Genomic DNA, 24,600 nt, shown 5'->3' with positions numbered 1-24,600 from the left:
TTATTACTATGCTAACCTATATGAAATTTCATTAACTTGTCATCAATTTCTAAATAATAATACCAGCAAAGAAATAAATTAACAAAAACAAATTAAGTATAAAACTTGGAAATTGTCAAATTTAAATCATGCAACCCCATAGACTTCTTTAAATAACCTTTTCACTTCCCATATAGGCCATATATATAGATATGAAAACATGCACCTCAGATTGGGACTTGAACCCACACGCCGGGACTCGAAGCCAGCCAAAACCCAGATGGGGACTTGAACCCATGCAGCTAGGGACTCGAACCCGCCAACACCCACAGTCTTCCAACTGAGATCACACACTTGGTTTTGGGACTTAATGAAGCTCAGGTTCTAGATGTCTCATTGCAGACAGAATTTAGTGAGAGACAAAAGTGATAAGAAAGAAGTGAATTTATTTAGAGAGAAACACACTTCACAGACAGAGTGTGGGCCATCTCAGAAGGTGAGAAAAGGCCCCAGGGTATGGGGTTGTCACTTTTTAGAGGAGTGGGTAGTTTCATAAGCTAATGAGTGGGAGGAGTATTCCAGCTATTTTGGGAAGGGGTGGGGATTTCCAGAAAATTGGGCCACCGCCCCCTTTTTGATTCTTGTGGTCGGTCTTGGAACTGTCATGGAGCCTGTGGGTGTGTCATTTAGCTTGCTGACATGAGCGTATACTGAGGCTCAAGGTCTAGTGGAAAAAGTCGACTTGTCTGCCATCTTGGATCCATTTGGTTCTAGTCAGTTTATGTCATGTCCTCAGGCTATGTCATTCTTTCAAAGGTTGTGCCCTGCCTCCTTCCCTCCTGTTTCAGATATATATTTTGCTAGCTTTAGAACCAGCTATATCTGTAGATATATAAACATAGATCTCTACACAGATAGAAAGCTATATTAAAAAGCTAATATTAGTTACATAGCTAATATAAAGCTAAAAATACCAACTAGTCCAACTCCTAATTTGGGCTTTGAGATGTTTGCTGAGGGAGTTAAGAATCATCACTTTTCACATCTAAAATAGATAATTAGAATGTCTGTACTTCCTATCCAGAATACATGCCATAAGGAAATCTGTGAGTTTACTTTGTATTTCCAAGTTTAAAGTTACTAGATTGTCACTGCTGCTGCTGTTATTGTTTTCCACACCATTCTAGTTATAAGTTTAAGTGAAATTTTTTTACAAACTTGTCTTATTTGGATAATTTTCAACAAGTGATATATATTGCCTTCATTTGATCTTCAAATAATCAAATATTTTAGTCACGTATATACTAGGTAGAGTGCCAAGGGCTAGTTACACAATGGCAAACAAGACAGAATATACAGTTCCTGCACTGCCCCACATTCTAGGGGGCTAGACATGTTAAACAAGTGGGTATTTTATAAAAAGTATTTAACTTTAGGTCACTTATTTCTGAGGGGTTTTTTTTGGGGGGGGGCATCTTTGGTGAACATAAGAAAATGCCTCAATATACAACTGGAAGATAATCAAAATTTTAAGATTTTTTTTCTAGAAAATGAATTTATTATCTCAAGTCTGCACTACACAGAAACCTCTCAAGAACAAGGAGCTACAAAGCGAGTGTGTATTGATACCCCTACTTTCCCTAATTTTAGGTCATGTTCCCACTTAAATGTCTACACAGAGATAAGTATGTTTGTGGGTAACAAGGTGCAATTTCATTGACTTGTGAGTCATATTTACCTTTCATATGTACAATGCTCACAGTCCACATGCCAAGCACTTTCAAAAGCTTTCTTTAGTATTACCACAGAGTGGCTTAGTTTGCCTCTATGAATGGTGCCCTGACTGGAGGAAATGAGAGCAGGATATTAGTATCTGCCTCCTGAACTCGCACCATTCATTGTCTTCTCTTGCTCTTGTAGTCTGTAACTTTTGGCCGAACCCAGGTACCACCCAGGAGGCTTAGAAATACAAATTTCTGAATTGTTAGAAATGCAAATTTTTGAACTCCACCTTCAGAGATCCCCACTCAAAAGGTCTAGGGTGTGGCTCACTGCATTTTCAAGAACAACTGCCAGTTGGGAAGCTCTGATGTAACAGAATCATTGCTTAGAATATTAATTAGGTACACCAGAGTGAGAGTGAACCAGAAGACAGGTGTGATATGGGGTCAGGATCCGGAACATAATGTCAATTAAACCCCACATGGGTTCTGAAAACATCTTGGGAAGAGGATCATCGTCATTCAAGATGATCATCTGAAGTTCTACAAACCTGCCTGATGATTAGGTAACTTTGGGAAACTTTGTGAAGCAGATCATTCCTGGCTTTGTCTCCTAGGGCAGTTTTTCCCAACTTCTCATGCTCCGTAGAATCACTTGGGGGAACATTTAAAGATCCAGATATCCAGGCCACATGATAAAATCTCTAGGGCTTAGCCTGGGTGTGAGTATTTTTTTTGTACTTATTTCTGAAATATAATTGACATATAACATTATATTAGTTTCAGGTGTACAATGTAATGATTTGATATTTGTATATACGGTGACTTGATCACCACAGTAGGTCTAGTTAACAGCCATCACCATGCATGGTTAACAAATGATGTTTTTCTTGTGAGGAGAACTTGTAAGATCTACTCTCTCAGCAGCTTTCAAACATACAATAGAGTACTAGTAACTATAGACACCATGCTCTATGTTACATTCCCATGACTTATTTATTTTATAACTGGAAGTTTGTACCTGTTGACCTGCTTCACCTATTTCGCCTCACCCCCTACCCTCCCTCGCCTCTGACCTCAGGCAACCACCAATCTGTTCTTTATATCTATGAGCTCTTTTGTGTTTGTTTGTCATTTAGATTCCACATATAAGTGAGATCATATGGCATATGCCTTTCTCTGTCTGACTTATTTCAAGGGCATGAGTATTTTTTAAAGCTCCCCAGTGATTTCAATGTGCAGCCAAGGTTGGAGTGATTAGAGAATGATCCCAGAAATCACGGGTCAAAATACTGACCAAGAATCAGTATTTTTAGCAATAGCTTACAGGTAATTCTTATGAACACAAAGTTTGGAAGTTATTAAATTTGATATACAAGGATATATTTCAAGTTATTTAAAGAAATAACTATCCACATTTGACTAACTTCAAAATATATGGTTCGTAATATATATAATATAAAGTTTCTCTTATTTGGGATTGATGATTCTGACATTTCCTGGGTCAAAATGCCTACTTTTAGTTGTCACTGACAACTGCATTAAATGCACACACACACACACACACACACACTGTAGCATTTTTACCCTTGTATTGTGAAATAAGGCCTAAACACACAGATGACAAGTTATTATCTTAATAAGATTCGCTTTTTGACTAACGTGATGAAACATTACCTCCCTGAAAGATGATTTTTTTTTTAGGGTGTGGTGTTAAAATTGCTTTTCCTGATTTAAACTTAACATTCATTTCCACGAAGCCCTTTAGAAGTCAAAGTGGAACAACTTGTTCCCAAGAAGAAAAGATTCCACCCACCTTCCCAAAACTTAAACTGGAACACAATGTATGTCCCACTGAGTACAGCAGAACAGAGGGTATGTCTTAAACTGTACCCAAGAGGGAAGAAGGTTACTTATTAAAATACCTCAATAATATCCTACAACTCAGACATCAGGGTAGCACTGTGGCTTGAGTCCATGAAATCTTTTTTTTTAATAAATTTATTTATTTTATTTATTTATTTTTGGCTGCGTTGGGTCTTCGTTGCTGCGTGCAGGCTTTCTCTAGTTGTGGCGAGCGGGGGCTACTCTTTGTTGCGATGCACGGGCTTCTCATTGTGGTGGCTTCTCTTGTTCCGGAGCATGGGCTCTAGGTACGTGGGCTTCAGTAGTTGTGGCACGCGGACTCTAGAACGCAGGCTCAGTAGCTGTGGTGCATGGGCTTAGTTGCTCTGCAGCATGTGGGATCTTCCTGGACCAGGGCTTGAACCCGTGTCCCCTGCACTGGCAGGCGGATTCTTAACCACTGCACCACCAGGGACGTCCCGTGAAATCCTGACTGTGATTTCCTCCATCATGTTCTGCAACCATCTCACAGAATCATAAGACCTCAAATCTGAACTAGACAACAGAGACCTCTGGTCTAGTCCAACTGCCATGTTTGAAAGAAAAGGAAAATGATGAACAAAGAAATGAAATAATTTGCCTCCGGTCGACACCAGGAGTTAATGCCTGGTTTCCATGCCTCCCGAATTGAAGCCCAGGACTCTTAACCGCCCCCCACATTGTCTGTTTCCTAACTCACTCACCTTTAGACCAGAACTCTAAACTCTAGTAATTTAGGGGGGATCTAACACTCCTTCTCCTTCACCTCTGAGGAGTAAAAACACAAACACTAGTCTGCTAGGAGGATGGAGCTTTGGCTGTGATTCAGAAGGCTTTAAAAGCCTTTGTGTTGTGCCCTTTCAATAGGCTTTCTATCTTTCCATTCCCTTGAGTCTTTTAGGGATAAGAGCAAGGCCTGAGTCAGGAAGATAAATACATGAGCAATTTATTAAGATGTGTTCTAGTCTTTAAGGAGATTTCACTTTTTTTGACCCTTGTTTCCTTATTTCTTCTCATCTTCTACTGTAGCCTCTGTGATGGTAAGATCTCATGAACAGGGTATGTGTTCCTGGAAATGGCCTGTTTTTCATTTAGGCCAGAATTTCTCCAACTGGTATGTATTCTTTGGCATCCTAGAATTCTCTATGAGAAATTAAAATTAATTTGAGTGCATTCTGTAGCTTTTGGAAGACAACCTTTTATCCTAGTGCCCACATTTCTGTTGTGTTCAGAAGTGTGTTCTCATCAAATGAAGCCCAAATAACAGCACAGGATGCTATAGGAAGGAAAGTTTTGCAGTACAGTAAGTCCCCTACATACAAATGAGTTCTGTTCCAAGAGCAGGTTCATAAGTCCAATTTGTTTGTAAGTACAACAAAGTTAGCCTAGGTACCCAACAAACATAATCGGCTATATAGTACTGTACTGTAATAGGTTTATAATATTTTTCACACAAATAATACATAAAAAACAAACACAAGAAATAAAGAAAACATGTTTAATCTTGCAGTGTAGTACCTTGAAAAGTACAGTAGTACAGTACAACAGCTGGCATACAGGGGCTGGCAGCGAATGTACAGGAAAGAAGAGTTCCTGACTGGAGGAGGGAGAGGAGGTGGGAGATGGTAGAGCTGAAGGGTCATCAGCAGTAGGAGACAGAGGGCAAGCTGCAATTTCACTCATGCCTGACATTGATGGCACAGGTTCTGGTTCCTTGCTGGATTCAATTCTATCTACCCTCTTGAGAAAACGATCAGTGATGTCTGGGTAGTAGCTCTTTTTATCTCATCATAGATGACACGGTAGCACTGGATTGCATTCTGAATGGTTGCTGCAAGCTTCGTGTATGGTTCTACCTTCAGGTCCTGTGCCTCAAAAACTAACATTGTCTCCTCAAATAAAGAAAATCCCCTTGTCATTTCCTGTGTCATGAATCTCTTCACTCCTTCAATTACTTCTTCTTCCTCTTGTCTCTCTTCATCCTTTCTCTGGGCCTCCAAATCCATCAGGTCTTCATTAGTCAGCTCCTCATGTTGCACAGCAAGGAGTTCAATGAAGTCGTCTTCTTGCAGGTCTAGCTTCAGCTTCTCGCTGAGGGTCACTAAGTTGCTGAAGACCTCTTTGGACTCCTCATCCACCTTCTCAAATCCATGAAAATCGTGAACAAACTGCGGGCAAAAGTTCTTCCAAACTCTATTCAGGACAATGGCTGTAATGTCACGCCAAGCAAAGTCAATGTTTTTTATGGCCTTGTAGATGTTATAGTGCTTCCAAAATTGTCACAAGGTTGTTCCAGATTTGTCACTCACCTTTACTGCCTGATGAAAAGTGTGACATAAATAATATTTCTTGAACGTCACTATAACTCCCTGGTCCATAGGTTGGATGAACAACATTAGTATTCAGTGGCAGATGCAGTACTTTGACATTGGGATGAAAGTTGTCCATGAATGGAGTGTGGCCCAGAGCACTGTCGAGCAGCAAAAGAATGTTGAATGGGACATCCTTCTCTAAGCAGTATTTCTCTACCTCAGGCATAAAGTGGTGGAAAAACCAGTCCTGGAAAATGGCCTGTGTAACCCAGGCTTTGGGGTTACTCTTCCACACAACAGGAAGAGCCCTTGGTTACATTTTTAAGGGCTCTTGGGTTCTCTGGATGATAAACTAAGGCTTCAGCTTCATATCGCTGGAAGCATTGCCACAAAACAACAGAGTTAGCCTACCATTTGTTGCTTTATAGCCTAGCATCAACTTTTCCTCCTTACTGATATAACTTCAGTCTGGCATCCTCTTCCAGTACAATCCTGTCTCATCCACATTAAAACCCTGCTAGTGTAAATATGCACCTGCATCAATAATTTCTCAATGCATTTCAGGAAATTCCCGGGCAGCTACCTTATTTGTACTCACTGCCTCACCACTTACTTTTACATTATGATGGTTGGCTCTAGCCTTGATCTGATGAAACCAGCCATGGCTGGCATTAAAAGATGCGCCCTCTGATTCTTCACCGTGTTTCTACTTCAAGTCTTCATAAAGGCTTTTACCTTTCTCTTGAATCAGCATTAAGTTGAGCGGAACTTGACACTGATGCTGATCTTGCATCCACACACTGAGAGGTTTCTCCATCTCCTTCATCACTTTTCCATGCTTCTTCAGTTTTATTGTCAACATCATTGGCACAGCAGAATTCACATGTTCCATGATCTTGTCCTTGTTCTTTAGAACTATGCCGATGGTTGAATGATTCATGTTATAAGAACGAGTGACATCTACCTCTTTTTCACCTCGTTCTACCCTCTCAATTATCTTCACTTTTGTTTCTGTTGTTGTTGCTTGGCACTTCTTAGCAGTACCAAATACATCACCACTGCTTTTATTCTTGCTTCCAAACATCCTGGGCTTGAAATAAAGATACTGTACTACTGTACTCTATGCAGTACTGTACAGTAAAGTACACAAAAGTACAACCACTTGTAGAGGATGCACGAACGTGACAATGTATGCCAGACACGTGGACTAACTTACATGATTGGACATGTGAACTCACGTTCACATCTTTGAAAGTTTGCACCTTGAAGGTTCGTATGTAGGGGACTTAATGTAGTTCAAGTAAAGAAAAGTGGGAGGATAATTGAGTCATTACAGAACACATGGTAGGATAGATTCCGTGGCAGTCAGACTCTATTTTTATTGTAATTGGTGATTTGTTGGTTTGTAGCCACTTCTTTGTGCTAAACAACTCATTTCAGGAAAACATCTATATTTTTCCTCCATCATGCTCTGTAAACATCTTGCAGAATTATTTCACCTATAAGTAATATGGCAAAAAAATAATTTTTATGTTCTCTATCCCAGCAATCATCAGATAAGCTACTATATTTCAGTGGATTTCATATTCGCCATAATACTGATCTTTAAATGAATAAGACAGTCCTGTATTACAGTTATCAGATGACATCTCATTAAATTAACATTTTATATTGCTTGAGGGCAGTTTGATTATGTATGAAATTTGATTATACAGACTGAGCAAATGGTGACGGAATAAATCTTCCTGGTCAAAAGCTCAGGCTCGGGCTTCCCTGGTGGCGCAGTGGTTGAGAGTCCGCCTGCCGATGCAGGGGACACGGGTTCGTGCCCCGGTCTGGGAAGATCCCACATGCCGCAGAGCGGCTAGGCCCGTGAGCCATGGCTGCTGAGCCTGCGCATCCGGAGCCTGTGCTCTGCAAGGGGAGAGGCCACAACAGTGAGAGGCCCGCCTACCGCAAAAAAAAAAAAAAAAAGCTCAGGCTCTAGAATTAGGATGCCTGGATCCAAATCTTAGTTTTCTAGAGCCTAGATCATTTTACTAGGCAAGTTATTGACCATCTGTCTCTTAATTTCCTGATCTGTAAAATCAGGAAAATCATAGAGTTTTTCTGAAGATGAAATTAGTGACACATGAAAAACAGTTATAATAGTGTTTGGTGTTATACTAATTGTGCAAAAAAAATTGTTGTTGTTCAACAGTAGTGTTGAAGTTGAAATGTAGAAACATTTTAATTCTGATTTTACATCTTTCTACCATTTCTACCTTTAAATCCAGCACTGGTGATTTAGGTTCAGTAAAACAGCATTATCTATCACAGCAAAAATATTCATTTTAAATTTCATTTAATGGGTAAAGAAGGTGCTGCCTTTGGAGTTAGGCAAGAAAGTCTCAGGGTCGGGGAGAGGGTCAGTATGTTCCGGGATGAATTTGGGTAAGTATTAAGAAGCAAATGTTAATGCTAGTTTGATTTGAATGGGACACAGGATTATATGGTACAAGATAGAACTGAAAAGGTAGCTTGTTTTCATTTATTCATTCATTAGATATTTAGTAAATATTAAATAAGTACCTGGAACTAGGAATATAAAAACCAGGGGACTGCCTGTCTACTAAACCTATAAACATGTCATTACAATTATTTCCAGTGTTTTGGGAACCCAAGAGGAGATAAGCCATGGAAGGGCCAAGCAAGGCTTCTCCAAAAAGGTGATTTGTCAGTTTGGTCTTATAGGTTAGCAAGAGTTTCTTTTTCATGTGGAAACAGAGGTGGGAAAAGCATGTCAGGTCAAAGGAAAGCAGATAGTATGAAAGATGACAGTGAATTCCTTGGTTTGAGATAGAAATGGCGGAAGGTGCCAACTGGAATCCGACTTGAGACTTTATCTGGTAGGGAGTGGAGAGTAGTGATCAGAACTGAGGGAAATGAACCCAAGTGGGGAGAGGTCAACATTTCAATAGGTTATAAAACAAGACAAAAACAATAGAGTATAAGATCTTTCTTTATGACAGAGCCAATGAGGAAGATGAATGTATTCTGAAGACTATTCTTTTTTTGTGTGTGTGCAGCTCAGATAAATGTTTATTTTATTGAAAATATTTGCAAAATTACAATATAAATACATGATTATATTAAGATAGGATCACTAATTCTTCTGAGTATCCTGAATATTGTAGAAAGAAGGGAATCGACAAGTAACTTGAGAGGTTAAAAAGAGGGAGAGATTCTTTTTCTTTTTTCTTTTTTTTTTTTTTTTTTTTTTGAGAATGAGTTCAAAGGGAGAGAGAGAGAAGGCCCAGGGATAAAGGAGAAGGGAGTACTACCAAAAAAGAGGGAGGTGTGCATGGAGGAGTGAGAGAGAGAGAGAGAGAGAGAGAGGAAGGGAGACAGATGGAGGGAGAGAGAGTAAATATAGCAAAGAGAGAGAGAGAAAGACAAGTACTAAAAGGAAGAGTTAACCTTGTAATATCTGATCCTCTCCACCCAGGCTCAGCTTCATGAGGACAAGAACCAAATTAATCTTGCTGTGCACTTAGTAGGAATTCAATAGATGCTTGTCTCAGAGGAGATAAGAGGGGCCTGGATCATAAATAAGAAAAGGATGGTGTATGAGACTGCTCAGGTTGCGATAACAGAGTAGCACAGACTGGAGGACTTAAGCAACAGAAATTTACTTTCTCACAGTTCTGGAGGCTGGAAGTCTGAGATCAGGGTGCCAGTATGGTCAGGTTCTGGTAAGACCTCTTTTTCAGGCTTGTAGGCAGCTGCCATCTTGCTGTGTGCTCACTTGGCCTTTCTTTGGAACAAGACAGAAGCCAGGGTCGGGGTGAGGGGAGCATCTCAGAGATTCAGAGATCCCTCTCTGATGTCTCTTCTTAGGAAAACATTACTTTTATCAGCTCAGGGCCTCAGCCTTATGACCTCATTTAACGTTAATTACATTTATAAAGGTCCTGTCTCCAAATACAGTCACATTGGTAGTTAGGGCTTCAACATATGGATTGGGGGATGGGACGTGAGGGGAGGGACACAAACATTCAGTTTATAACCGATGGGTTAGGCTGTGAAATAAGAGGGACAGGAAGGGTAAAGAATCCTTGCAAGAGAATAAAGAATAATTAAGTTGTTTCATTCTTTCGGCGTTAAATTTAGGCAAATTAGGGAGGAGAGCTGAGCTGCAGCTTTAAGGCTCTGGAATAAATTCAGAGGAGTTGCTATTGGGGAATTATGGACTTATCTATGCATTGTTTTCTAAACTTGCCAGATTAAAAGAATCAGCTAGAATATTATTTTAAAAGCCAGTTTTCGTTGGATATTGTTTCTCTGGGCCTGGGTTGAGGTTCTAAAATTTTTAACACGCCTCTAGAAAGATTTTTCTAGCTTCCAGCTGTGGGAAACTAGAAACCACAGAAAGAGGAAGTTAAGAGTGAGTAAGAGGATTGGAAGATAAAGGTTGGGCTCAGGTCGAGGGGCGAAAGGAATCAGAAGTGTTGGTGAGAGTGCAGACAAAAACGTTGATCCCTACATTGCAGGCTGAATAGGGATAGGAGTGAAGCCAAGAAGGGAGAATAGGCTTGGACAAGGAAGAAAGATTAAGGGGCTATTAGTCCTAAAAAATAATGAGGGTGTGTTTACTGGGAGACTTAAAGAGCAGGCAGTTATAGTAAATGAATTCAGAGATCAAGGTTTCACTAGTAGCGTAGATTCCGAATTTGTGTCGACATGAATGCCATGGAAAATGACATAATAATTCTTCTGGCTTTACTTCCTTCAAATCCATGATCTATATTGCTGCCAAGGAGCTCTTTTTAAAAGGAATGATCATTTTTTTCTGTGGCATTAAATACTTTCCTCACTCCCTTCTGTCTAAGGTAATCCCAAAACCCTTACCATGGCATTCAGGGTGCTTCATTATTGCCTGCAAACATTTTATACCATTAACACCTTACTACCTATACATCCTTGAAAATGCTTCATTCATTCATGTTATGCTTTTTATTGTGTATTTTCCTCTGCCAGGTCTACCTGGAAAAATGGCAAATTCATTTTTGTTCTGTAAAATCTCTATAGGGAGGTTTTGATAAACTATTCCTCCTTCCCATGCCCATCACACGTTAGCTCATCTTTTCCTTTGCTAGACTACTTTTGTACTATGTATGTGCTTTCGTTGTTGATCTTAACATTTTAGGTTAAGGGTCACAAACCAAATACCTGCAGAAAGTGTGCATTTAAAATAAATGCCAGAGATAGGTAGGATGAAAGAACTTCATGCTACTTCATGGTACTTGTACTGTACCTAAGTATAACACCTACAAGTTAAACTGTTCTTTTAAACACTGTTGGTGTAACAAAACAAATCAAACAAAACACATCCAAGGCACATAGAGCCTTTTGCTACATAGGTCATGGCAGTTATGAAATGAGAGGTCCACGTTGAGAAGTAGCAAATAAGAAAAGCAATTTCAATTTCTGGTCAAAGGGAATTGCATGTGTAAATAGAACGACATGATTAATTCAGCATGGTATTGTAGGATAACAATGCCCCAACAGATTTCCTGATGTATGTGTCTCTTACTCAAAGAGGCTCAAAGAAAACTAGTGACACAGAATCACTACTTAACAAGGAGATGAAAGGATGAACTTTGAACTGCGATATAGAGACCTATAGAGTCCAGCTGTCACTTTGTTGGCTTTGCCATCATAATGGCCTCTACAGTGTCTGAAAAAGACCATGTGATTTTTCCCAAAGTTATAAATCTTCTTCTGTGATTTATTTCTCTGTGCATGGATTGGCTGGAGTCAGCCTAGAAGAGGACCTTTAAGAGAGTGTCTATGGAAGCAGGACTTGCAAGAATCCTTTCAGCTGCATCAGCAAAGGACAACTTTCATGTTTTTATCTTCTGATGGCTCACAAATCTCTAACCTCAGCCAAAATTTCTCTCATGAGCTTCAGAGACAGATATCCATTCAACTCCCTCCTGAACATCTCTTAGATGATGTTACAGGCATTTTAAACTTAATATGCTCACAACTGAATCTCATTTCTCCATCACCGAAAACAAAAACAAAACATTGCTTTACTTCATGATTCACTTAGCTGCCCCATGCAGAAACCTATGAGTCATTTTGGAGAACTCCATTGTTCTCCCCTTCCTTATCTAACCAATCACTAAACCTTTTCAATTTCTCATCCTAACTGTCTTTTAAGTCCACTCCCAGTGATATAATTTCAGCTGGCTCAGGTAACTAACAAACTGAGTCCTGGCTCTTTTCCAATCTGTTTTTTTACATTGCAGTCAAAGTGATCTTTCTGAAATGCAAAGAGTAGCTCAAAGCTCTTTATCTCCTACTACTCTTGGAATGAAGGTTCAGGACTCCTTAATACGGTCAAGAAAGCCCTGCTTAATTTGTCTCCTGGCGGTCTCTCTAGCATCTTTTCTGCTATTCCCTCCCTCACCTCTCTGCCACTTGTTGATTCCACAAATATTGACTGCCTACTATATGCCCAAAAGTGGGGTAACAAAACAAGCAGAGGAATGATAGACATTTTTAAAAATTATATAAATATAGAATTGCACGTCGTGTTAAGTAGTATGTAGGAAAAGTAGAGGGCACATTGAGAGAGTATTAGAGAGTAACATAATTTATATTACGTGACGTTATGCAGGGACCCCAATCCTGACATTCCAGCCGTAGCTTTCCTGAAAGAGCTATGTCTTCACAGCTCTGTGACCCTCTTGTCCATCAACCCACTAACACCTGCTCATCTATGTCTCAGCCTATATGGTACTTCTTCCAAGAAGACAGCCCTGAGACTCAAAGCCTAGGTTTGCTACTTCTCTGTCCTCTGAAGTTTCCTCATCAGTTGTATTGTCCTTTTAGTTTCCTTTTCTGTAAATCCATGATGCAGGGACTCTCTCTTTTGTCACATTGGATCTTTACCTTCTAGCACAGTGACTGTTACAGAGTAAGCCCTCAATAAACATTCCCTGAATCAATACATGGAAGTACTGCTGACACTGACAGAGCTGAAGAAATTCTAGGGAATTCATGTTCATGAAAACTCTGCCTTTTACCACTGACCCCTAGAATTAAATCTTAAAATCTTTCTCTTGTCTAATTTGCCCAAACATCAACCCTATTTGTATTAATTGTTTGATATATGTCAGGTGCCTGACAATTGCAAGAGGGTAGAAGATTGCAAGTTGTATAAGTGGATAGATGTAAAGGAGTTATTACTTAGGACCTAAGACTGTGTCTTTATGATAAATATAGTCTTCTTCTATCGCCAACTATTTTATCTACTGGCAGCCATCTTCAGCCCTACCCGTCCATGAGGCATCAACAGTTTAAGCCCTTATTTATTTGTTCTTACATTAATCAACCTGAAATGTGGCAATAAAACCCCTCCAAACCTGACATATTTGAGAAGAAGCATAGGTACTTGTGAAATAACATTTGTGAACAGTTGAGGAGGCATTATGGAGATAGTGGTAAGCTTTAGGAAGACTACTTCATAAAAGGGCTAATGGGTGAGGGCAATTTTTCTGAAAAGGAAACAATGAGTTCATAACCAAATGACTGCCTTTCTGAATCCAGGTGTATCATAAACACATCATCTGATGTAAATCACGTTATTGGTTGAGAACCGATTAAACAAATTCATACAAATCAGTCAGTTTCCACTTCCTTAACATCATTTCTTGGTTTACCAGGCCTGGTGGGCACTGGGCTGGCCAGTGACTTGTAGCCTTGGCCATAGCCAGACCTTGTGAAATTCTGTAGTTGATGACCCTCACACGTTGGGCCTTTCCTCCTGCACTTCACTGTTTAGCAGAAGACCCAGCATGACTATATTGTAAAGTTAGGAGGAAAGGCCTATCCATCTCATCTCACCCTACTGCTCAATGCATATAGAACGCCTGTGATGTAGCTCACAGAATTCTGATTGATACACACATAATTTCTTGCAAAGGAAAGTGGGAGACAGAAATGTGAAAAGGTCAAGTTTAGGTTTCACAATAATCTGTTGAATTTTAAAACTCAAAGATGTTTTATAAGAGGAATTTCAAACAGCATGCTATTATTACCTAAACAACTTATCTCTATGCTTTTACTCATGTTGTTTCCTAGAATGCCTTCTTGTGTCCCTCAGCATCATCGTATTTTATGGTTAAATCCTACCCACCTACCCTAGCTGAAATGCCAACTCAACCACGAAATCTCAGATTTGCCCAGCAAGAAGTGATCTCTCCCTGTCTGTATGAGACCTTAACTTCTGACACAAAGTGTATACACCTGAGCTTTCCTATGGGTTAAATTTCTTGAAAGGCTTTTTATTTGGTAGGTGTTTACAAAATTTTTTTTTAAAAATAACTTTATGGGCTTCCCTGGTGGCGCAGTGGTTGAGAGTCCGCCTGTCGATGCAGGGGACACAGATTCGTGCCCGGTCTGGGAAGATCCCACATGCCTCAGAGCGGCTAGGCCCGTGAGCCACGGTCGCTGAGCCTGCACGTCCGGAGCCTGTGCTCCGCAACGGGAGAGGCCACAACAATGAGGCCCGCGTACCGCAAATAAATAAATAAATACATACATTTATTTATTTATTTTTGACTGCATTGGGTCTTTGTTGCTGCCTGCGGGCTTTCTCTAGTTGCCGCGAGCGGGGGCTACTCTTCCTTGCGGTGCACAGGCTTCTCCTGATTGCGGTGGCTTCTCTTGTTGCGGAGCATGGGTTCTAGGCACAAGGGCTTCAGTAGTTGTGGCTCGCGGGCTCTAGAACACAGGCTCAGTGGTTGTGGCACACGGACTTAGTTGCTCCGCGGCATGTGGGATCTTCCCCGACCAGGGCTCGAACCCGTGTCCCCTGCATTGGCAAAAGGATTTCTTTTTTTTTTTTTTACCAAAAAGACTTTATCAGCATCCTTAGGGCAACGCGTCCCAGGAGGGGATGCTCCTCAGCACACAGGCCACCCAGCTGCAAGTGATGAATCAGAGTGAAACGATTATTGTACACAGTGAAGACAAAGTATCACCCCAAACCTCCAACAGAAGAAGGAAAATTACTTTACAAAAAAGTAAATAAAAATAACGCCCATTTTTCTGTTTTAAAAGGTGCAAGCTCTCGCGTGGCAGAGCTGGAAAGCCTGAGGACTGGGCGCCCTGGAGTACCGATGCTCGAGGGGCCGGGCCCGCCCTGGTTTCTAAAGCTTAATTTAAGCCTCTCAGGTCTGCTTCTTCGTACTACTGCTCTACGATTCTCGTTCCTGCTGATTTCTTCAGCGCGTCAGTCTCACAGCTACCAGCCTTCATCAAAGCATTAAGACCAGAGACTCTCCCTTTGCAAGGCTTACACCTGAGTAAAGAGTGAAGCGATCAAACACCAGAATCTTAAAAAGCCAAATGATAGTGGAGCCAGTGCCCATTTAGAAAAGCTCTCTTACCCCCCACCGCCCTTCCAGTCCTACTTTGGTAAATATTAATGTTTAACCCAGTTAGCAAAATTAACACCGTCATTTCCATAGTTGCTCTTTTGTGAATAGTAACTGTGGCCGGATGAACTTCACATTGGATAAAGCAGATGTGAAAACCAGCTTGCAAACCAGCTTGCAAGAAAGGGTGCCTCCCTCAACAGCAATCTAAGCCCAGGGAACCGACCCGAGGCCGTGCAGCTGCTGCTGGTCTGCAGCGCGTGCGGGCGGCCGGCTAGATGGTCTGGCAGCAGGCGTGGCTCCTTTTCCGGCCAATAAGGTAGGCGATGAGGACGCTGAGGACCAGACCTGCCAGGGCGCCGCCCACGGCGATGGGGCTCAGCATGCTGTTCTCACGCAGCTGACATTCCTCCACAGGCCCAGACTTGTCCCCGTCCACGCGGAACGCCGACTCACACCCTGAATAGGTCTCGGTGACCTGCACGCGCCCCTCAGCGTTGCCCTCGTAGGAGTTCCCGGCTGCTGCCTGCAGAGCGCTCAGCGGGCCGTGGGCGGCCTTGAAGGCGGGGTCTCCGGTATCGGGCGGAGTCAGCGTCAGCCGGACTCCTTGCAGGAAAACCCCCAGGCAACTTGCGTTCATCGCACACTGGAGCGCCAGGAGCTGGTTCCTGCCGCGGAGCTCCAGGGTCACCAGCTGGGCTGTGCAGCTCCCCGCAAAGGTGGTCTTGTTGGGGTTGATGCTGAACTCTGGTCACCGTTGTGTTGTCCCTCGTCCTGCAGGTGACGTTCAGCTGCAGCCCCATGCTGGCCGGCAGGCAGGTCCCGCTGGTGACGCTCACGTTGTACTTGGACCCCGAGGGTCTCTTGGGTGCCGAGATGGGCGAGGACTGGGGCGGCGCCGCCGGGGTGGGCGGGGAGGGCCAGTCTTACAGTGCGTCTCCTCCCTGCAGAAGCTGTTGTTGGAGAGGTAGGCCTGGAGGGTGGCGTCACGGAGCCCGATGGTCACGTTGCGCATGCGGATCTGGTTGCTGCTCACACACCTGTACTTTTTATTTATGTCTGCCTTGATGTCGGTTACGGATTCCACAGTCTTGATTGCCCTGCAGCTCGAATTGGTGAAAATCCCTGTATCTGACAAGTTATAAAGAAAACGCATCAGCTGGACACTAACGTGTTGCATTTCTTGTTAAACTTGTGGGGGTCAGCATATGGCCTCTTCCAAAAGCCATGAGACTGGAGACAGAAGCATTCCCTTTGGGCAGGCAGATTCTTAACCACTGCACCACCAGGGAAGTCCCCAAATACTTGTTGATTGAATAAATAAATGAATTACACTATTAGAGTAGATGACCTCAAGTGTTCTAGAATATTGAATTAAATCCTTGATTTTGAAACGTCAGGATTCTTTGTAACTTTCTGCTACATAGGGGAGTTCATATTCAAGCTTATAGTTAACAACACTTCTCTGACTTCACAGCTTCCTTCTCTTTCCCCTGTTTCTTCAACCATAGTTTTAAACAGTTCTGTTTATTGAACTGGTTAAGTTTGGTCCCGTCTTAGGTGATTTGTACTAGCTGTTTCCTGAGTCTGGAATTCCCTCCTGTCAAATTTTCTCTCTCTACATGACCGGAGCTTCATCATTCAGGTTTCAGGTCAGATACTCCTTGCTCAGAAAAGCCTTACTTAACTATCTAAGCTAAATTAGCCTAGTCCATCATACCACCGTGTTTGATTTTCTTTATAGTATTGACTGAATTTATCTTCTCTATTTTTTGCCTAGTTTATTTTTCTGCCTTCATTAGATGGAAATTTCTGTGGGAGAAGAAATCTTGTTTGTCTTTGTTGGTATAGGGCCAGCTCCAAGAAGAATGTTTGAAAATGGAAGATGCTCAATATATAACTGTTCAATGAATGCATGAATAAAAGAACAGCTTCCAAATAGAAGTGCTTTTACATATATTTTTAGTGAGAAGCATCAGGGCACACCAAAGCACATAGTTTTTTGTGTTTTTTTTTTTGTGGTACGCGGCCTCTCACTGTCGCGGCCTCTCCCCTTGCGGAGCACAGGCTCCGGACGCGCAGGCCCAGAGGCCATGGCTCACAGGCCCAGCCGCTCCGCGGCATGTGGGATCCTCCCGGACCGGGGCACGAACCCGCGTTCCCTGCATCAGCAGGCGGACTCCCAACCACTGCGCCACCAGGGAAGCCCCAGCACATGGTTTTATATGCTGAACTTTCACTGGGGAGGTGGCCTGATTTAAATTCTCTATCGTATAGGAACTTGAGTCATAGCATCTGTAACACCTTATTAAACGTATTGTTTATGCCTTAAAGACAGGGCAGGCCCTTGATAATACATGTATTCACCTGTACTTAGCACAGTGCTTCATGGCATTTAGTGGAACAAATTAAGTAAAGGATTAAGTAAATGTAGCTTGACTCTCAAACTCTGATTTACTTTATTTAGTACTTACCCAATTCTTAATAGCTATCATTTTTGGAACAGCTACTCACTAGACAGGTGTTTTATATCCTTTATATTAATTCTTTTAAATAACCTTTTAAGGAAAAATTACCATAATCCATTTTAAAGATGACTCAAGCAACCTTTGCCGTTGGACCGAGGTCTAGTTTCCAAAATTCATAATCTTAGTTTAATCAGTCAATTGCCTGTTCTTGCTAGACTAAAAATATTTCAAATATACTTGACAGTTAGCTTATTTGAACACTATTATCTCAAATTTTGCTAAATACTTCCTAATTCTCTTCATAGCAAATAAATAGTTTGTAGCATGAATCTGTTCTTAATATCTAAACAAATCTATGGAGATTTTTGCTATACATCCAACCTGTCATTTTTAATAGTTTAATATAAAAATAGCTCTTTTGTGATTGTAAAAAAAATAATATAGTCATTGCAGAAAAAAAAGCTCAAATAATACAGAAAATATGGAGAAGAGAATACAGCCTAAAATTCCATCTTAAGTATATATAAAATTTTACATAAACTGAATCAAATTGTATGTGATATTTTCTTGTCTTTCACTTAGAACTGTCATGGTACTTTTACAAAAAAATTTTAGGCACTATCATGTATATTTGGATTTATTATCTCTGTTTAACACAAATGGCACAAGTAAAATCTACCTGAGTGAAACCCATTCTGACTTCATTCTAAAGTAGTTCAACTAATCTAACTCTACTAAAAATGAATTAGTCTAGTTAATGTTGTCAGGTTTATCATCATATATGCCTTCTCTGAGGCATAAAATCTACAGAAGTCTTAACCTAGGAACTGTATGCATATTTATTCAATAAACTACAAAGAACTGAAGCAGACTGGTTTTTATTTTTTAAAAATGCCTTTCAACTTTTGACAAAAACACTTTTTTTTTTTTTTTTTTTTTGCGGTACGCGGGTCTCTCACTGTTGTGGCCTCTCCCGTTGCGGAGCACAGGCTCCGGACGTGCAGGCTCAGCGGCCATGGCTCACGGGCGCAGCTGCTCCGTGGCATGAGGGATCTTCCCGGACCGGGGCACGAACCCGTGTCCCCTGCATCGGCAGGCAGACTCTCAACCACTGTGCCACCAGGGAAGCCCGACAAAAACATTTCTTCACCAAAGGTCACAATAGTGAAGGTACCATTGGTTACTCCTTCCTTTCTCCCTATGTCCTTTCTCTTTCATTTCATCTGCCACTGTCCAATCTTAGAAGCCTGAACCCAGGCTATTACAATTCTCACATATATTTTACCCGCTCCAACTCATACTGTATATATCATATCATTGTCAGACAGATGATTCTGAAATATCTATTTTTTATACGATTATACTCAAGCATCTTAATCAGATATTCCAAGTCTTCCATAACCTGGGCTCAGCCTACTTTCCACCTCCTCTCTACCTCCCGGGCTCTGCATTACATCTAGGCTACCCTACACACATATTCTTTCATTCAGTACCCCTTTCTAGGAAAAATGTTCCCTAAGTCTTTTGTACCCTTTAACACTAAAATATCATCTTCTTCTGAAGTCTCCTGTGACTACTCCATCTAATATATTTCTACGTAATGCAGGTATCTTCCATATAATTCATTCATTCCAGAATTATATTTATTGAATATTTACTATGTACCAGATACTGTTCAGGGCACTGGGAATATATCAGATAATAAAGTGGACAAAATCCTCTGACTTCATGGAATTTGTGCTCTTATGGACAGACAATATACCTACTATACAAGGACAGTGTATGGTACAATGTGATAAATGTTATTTTAAAAAATTGAGAGGGAAAGAGAGGGCATCAGGATTGCCGGTTAGTACTTCCAGTAATTAACAAAATGTTAAGTGTATCCTAGGTGTAGGCAAACTTATTCTGTAGATGACCAGATAGTAAATATTTTACACTTTGTGGACCATGTGGTCTCTGCCATAACCATTCAACTCGACCATTTTAGCACAAACGCAGCCTGTGTCTCAATAAAACTTTATTTATGAACACTGAAATTTGAATTTCATGTAATTTCCATGTGCCACAGAATATAATTCTTCTTCTGACTTATGTATTTCTCAACTGAAAATGTAAATGCCATTCTTACTTTGTGGGCCATATAAACACAGACAGGGGGCCAGATTCAGCCCATGGGTTATAGTTTACCAACTACTGTGAACACCATTGAAAGGCTGAGATTAGTGAAGACTTGGGGAAGATAACAGAGTGAGCACTTGGACACATGAGAGTAGAGTATTCTAGGCAGAGGGTATAGTCATTGCAAAGTCTGTGAGACAAAGACACACCTCCAGTGTGGCTGGAGCAGGTAGAGTGAGAGAGAGAGGTAGGAGATGAGGGGGGAGCAGCAATAAAGGTGAGAATGGATAATGCGATTGATCTACATTCACAGGTGACAACGACAGGTTCTTAGACCTGGAAAAGGAAACTCTTAGAGACTGTCTAGTTCCTGGAGAGCCAGCTTTGATTGGCATACTGTCAACAAAGATTCTGAGGCTGCATTGTCTTAGCCAGAACCACTTCTATGATCAATTAGCAATGCACACTCGGGTGTGAGGGTTATTGGTTGCTATGCATTTGTGTTCTTCATCTAGTCTACCCACTGCATTTTCACCACTAGGACACACTAAGCTGTCAGCTGTTTACATGACATAACTCAACATTATCATCTAATTAATAACAGGAATTCTGAGTGCCAGATTAGTGATCTTCACTGTATCTTGGTCCTTCCCTGTTTCAGTTTTTACACTTAGGGCAGTGATCAATACATATCTTTCCTGGAGAAGCTGAAAAGATACTAAAATTAAAAGCTGTATAGAGATAAGAATTACCAATGTAAATTTTATTCCCTTAGCTCTATAAAACCTTTATAGTTTCTAAAGTACTTATGTCTTTATCTTACTTGAACTTTAGGGTGGTCCTATGAATCCTTATTATCCCATAAAACGATCCCAGGGCCCTAAAATGAAAAAAGCAGGCCTTCCAGGCAGCTCTTAAATTGCATTTTCCTGTGATTGCTGAGATTTTTTTTCACAATTCCACGTATAAAATTTAGCTTAAAATTATTACCAATTTTTTTTCATAATTGTTACTAAAATACTTCTTAGTGTATTTACAGCAAAAGGAAGGAAGAATCAACATTTCCAAAATGTTCAATGATAAACTTAAAACTGCCATTCTTACTGTACATTGTGGGGAAAAAGAGGAGGAGTTCATGCTGAGCTACTGTGATGACTAATGAAATTTTTATTCTTTTCAATAAGAAGAGCTTTAACAATTAGGCTGTGTTATAATGAAATGTTCATTTGTCCAAACTCTGATTCCTGGTCCATCAATACCTCTTTGTGAGAGGTACATCCCTAAAATATGCCTTTGTCTTGAATGGAATGCAACCAGAGGCGTTTAGTGCAAGGACTCTCAGTAAGGCAGCCTGAAACGAACAATGGGCTTCAGAAAAGCTAAAATTAAAATGTATATATATATTTTCTGTACCATGTGTTATTCATTAGTCAGATATTCACCTGACTAAATATCTAAAACAATGAGTAAAACTTCACATTTTAATATGATTAAAAATAAATGCTTAAAAATCCAAATTGTAAGGGAAGTATATTTTACGTTCTCCATATCGGTATAAAGGACATCTGGAAAATACTTTTTTGTTGTATAGTCTTAAAGGATTTCAGTTCAAAACTATCTATCTAATGGTCTTAAATAGCCCACAGTTTCCTAGACATATCTTCGGTTTTATAATTTGATAATCAGTGTTCACTTTTCCCCCTTATGTTTCTAATGCAGCTGGAATCGATTGGGATCTATTTTAATCACTTTCTTGTTCTTGTGCTACTTCATCTCCTCTCATTACTATTTAACATTTAGGGAGTGCCAACAAAATGTTGGGTCTGTATTAAATATGACCTTAGTCACAGTGGGCTCACATTTCCAACACGACAGGAAAGAATGTTGAATTTATAAAGAATATGCATAGCAGAGAATGGAAGCAACATGATAATTATTGGGGGGATTTACATTACCTGTAAGTTGATTCTGGTTCTTTTCATAGCTTGAAATAATTCCAAAATGCCACTGATGGTGCTAAAGGGGGACATTTTAGCAGGGATGGCATTTGTGTAGAGTAGTGGAGACTGTCAGCCTCCTGGAGATGGAGAGACACAGGCAGAAGTGGAATCAGTGAGCAGCAATGACAGTAAGAAGGGTCCATGACACGACTCATTCATCTTACAGTTTTATGGTCAACCCATGGCTTCATGGACACCTAAGGAGTCTTTGGTCTCCGTTCTGCTATCTTTATCTTCCAACCCATGTTACAGCATCTAATGGGATACTGGAGCCATTGGGCCTAATTATTTTCTCATGGACAATTCTTATGTTCTGTTTTCCTGCTCCTGGAATGAGATCCCACTTTTTGTGTCTAGGTAATTTTACACACACACACACACACACACACACTCAGTGAAAGTCAACTGCTCTGAAAAACTTTTCTGGTATCTACAGTCTGAATTAAATGTCCCTCCTTTGAACTCTTATAGTATCTTGAGCACACTTGCATTCTTACATGATTATATGTGTTTTTTTGATTATATGTACTTTTAACATATGATTGTATCCTTTTATATTTTTCTAAGTTTCTCTTAAAAATTATAAAATACTTGACAAACAAGGAAAATCTCTGATTGAAATGCATATATATCTCTAGTGCCAAACACACTTCCTGGAGAGTGATAGGCACTCTAGAAATGCTTATTATTCTTCTTTCTGAAGAACAGAAGAGTGATATTTCTCATTCCATTTTTTTTGCCCCTTCCAGATAATTTTTTAATGTTAGAAAGATGTTCTAGGTGAAAGAGAAATAGAATTCCAGGTACTATGGCTTTATAGGAGCTTTTGTAAAAGTGGAAGTGATTTTAAAATGATAAAAAGTGATTTGTTGCATTTATCAACACATAGTATATGTTACCAATGTCACCCATAAAAGTTACAGTGAAAAACTATTGCAGGTAAAACTAGCTTGTCTTAACAGGGTCTTTTGTAAAACTTGTGTAAAATATCATCTCAGGCAGAACTGACCTAAACAAGGAACATGTTTTATCTTCAGAGATAATTTGCTTAGAGACATCATTGATAGAATAAGTAGTGCCTGCATATAATCATTGATATGGTCCTGAGAAGCTGCCAGCATGCATACTGGTCATTTCTTCTGCCCACCATCATGTTGAGATCATCATGAATTATTTTAGGCTAATGTTGTATCTACTAGGAGAGATAACACTAGAAAGTTGTCATTTCTCACTTGTTAACACCAGTGAGAGCTTTCTACTCACTGCTTTCTAAGAACTGTTTGCAAGAATAGGAGCAGAAGACAGGTTGTGCATTAAGAAAAGAAATGTGCAAACCCACAGAATCTGAAGTTTATCTTATAACAGCACTAGCTAGAAGATATTTGTGGGACTTTGTAAGACAGTGTCAATTCTTGGGGGGCTTTCATCGATCATCTATTTTATTGATTATCTTTTATTGATCATCTCCTGGAGATAGAGAGAACTGAGGCACAGGCAGACGTGGGAGCAGAATAAAGGAGTGGAAATTTTGAACTTTATACTTCCATATTTCTTTTATTTTTTCCAAGTGAAACAGTGTTTTTATTGGAGGCATAATAGCACATGCATGTCTGTCACATAGGATGAGGATGACTTTAGGGTTCTGGTTTCTAAGATCAGACTTTATCTTAGACACACTTTCCATCACAGTTTCTTGGGAAATGAATCAGGAAGGGAGCAAGACACTGCCTGGAAAGAAATTGTTGCTGTCGCTGGAAAGTTGTAAAGCAAGAGAAGAACTTATTCAAATCAGTGTACATGTAAAAGAGCCCCAAGGAGGAAGAGAGTGGTGTGGGGAAAAGTGATCTAAGTTCTGGTGTTGGCGGTGATGCTGGCCTTTTTTGATGGCAGAGATTTGCCTCTAAATGGAGGCAACAGGATCGACTTGTCAGTTTTGACTGCAGCAACATTTCGGGGCTCCCCAGTTCCCTCTCTGGCTCCCCAGTTCAGTCCCTCCTTTCCCCTGAAGAACTCAGAGAGGAAGGGCAGGGTCTATGTCATGGACACTGCTACTTGCTCGATGAAGCTGGCCAGATTTATGTCCAGTTCTGAAAGGTCCACACACTCATGAGTGCTCAGGGTGATGTGGGCCTTGTCGTAAATGTTAAACCATTCAGGATGGTGGTCCAGTTTCTCAGCCTGAAGGGCCACTCTCATCATGAAGCCAAAAGCCCTACTGAAGTCTTTACAATGGAACTGCTAGAAGGTGACATCCTGGCCTTCTGGCTCGTTCCACCCCATGGCCCACATGTCTGGAAGCAGCTGGTCCTTCTCAGCACTTAGCCTGTGTGCTTTGCCAGCCATGCTGTGTGCAGCGTGGACGCTGGCTACAGCAGGTGGCAGCGGAGGAGACGAGCGTGTCCTATAGTTCCATATTTCTAAGAGATACTTACCATCTAAATTTTTATAATAACTGAGAGAATAAAATGAAAGGTCCATACCATATCATTAGAAGGCTCTTGGGTGGGATGCTTTCTTTTTTTTTTTAGTAACTCTCAACTTTTTTTTTAATTAATTTTTATTGGAGTAAAGTTGATTTACAATGTTGTGTTAGTTTCAGGTGTACAGCAAAGTGAATCAGTTATACATATACATATATCCACTCTTTTTTAGATTCTTTTTCCATATAGGTCATTTACAGAGTA

The 24,600-nt window shown here is 40.6% G+C and overlaps 2 pseudogenes across 2 annotated transcripts; both read right to left on the bottom strand.

Annotated features, from left to right (window-relative positions):
* Positions 1–15,601: 15,601 nt before the first annotated feature.
* Positions 15,602–21,946, bottom strand: LOC308625855 (lysosome-associated membrane glycoprotein 1-like; annotated as a pseudogene). Its single transcript has 2 exons — positions 21,872–21,946; positions 15,602–16,631 (listed from the first exon to the last, which is right to left on the bottom strand). The product of its transcript is annotated as a lysosome-associated membrane glycoprotein 1-like (transcript).
* A 1,954-nt stretch (positions 21,947–23,900) lies between these two features.
* On the bottom strand, positions 23,901–24,259 carry LOC308619764 (pterin-4-alpha-carbinolamine dehydratase-like; annotated as a pseudogene). The gene has a single exon. The product of its transcript is annotated as a pterin-4-alpha-carbinolamine dehydratase-like (transcript).
* Between the last annotated feature and the right edge of the window lie 341 nt (positions 24,260–24,600).

This window comes from Mesoplodon bidens (genome assembly GCF_964165515.1).
Source record: "Mesoplodon bidens genome assembly, chromosome: 1".
NCBI lineage: Eukaryota > Metazoa > Chordata > Mammalia > Artiodactyla > Ziphiidae > Mesoplodon > Mesoplodon bidens.
The sequence above is the reverse complement of the archived record's forward strand: the minus strand, read 5'-3'. Positions and strand labels throughout refer to the sequence as shown.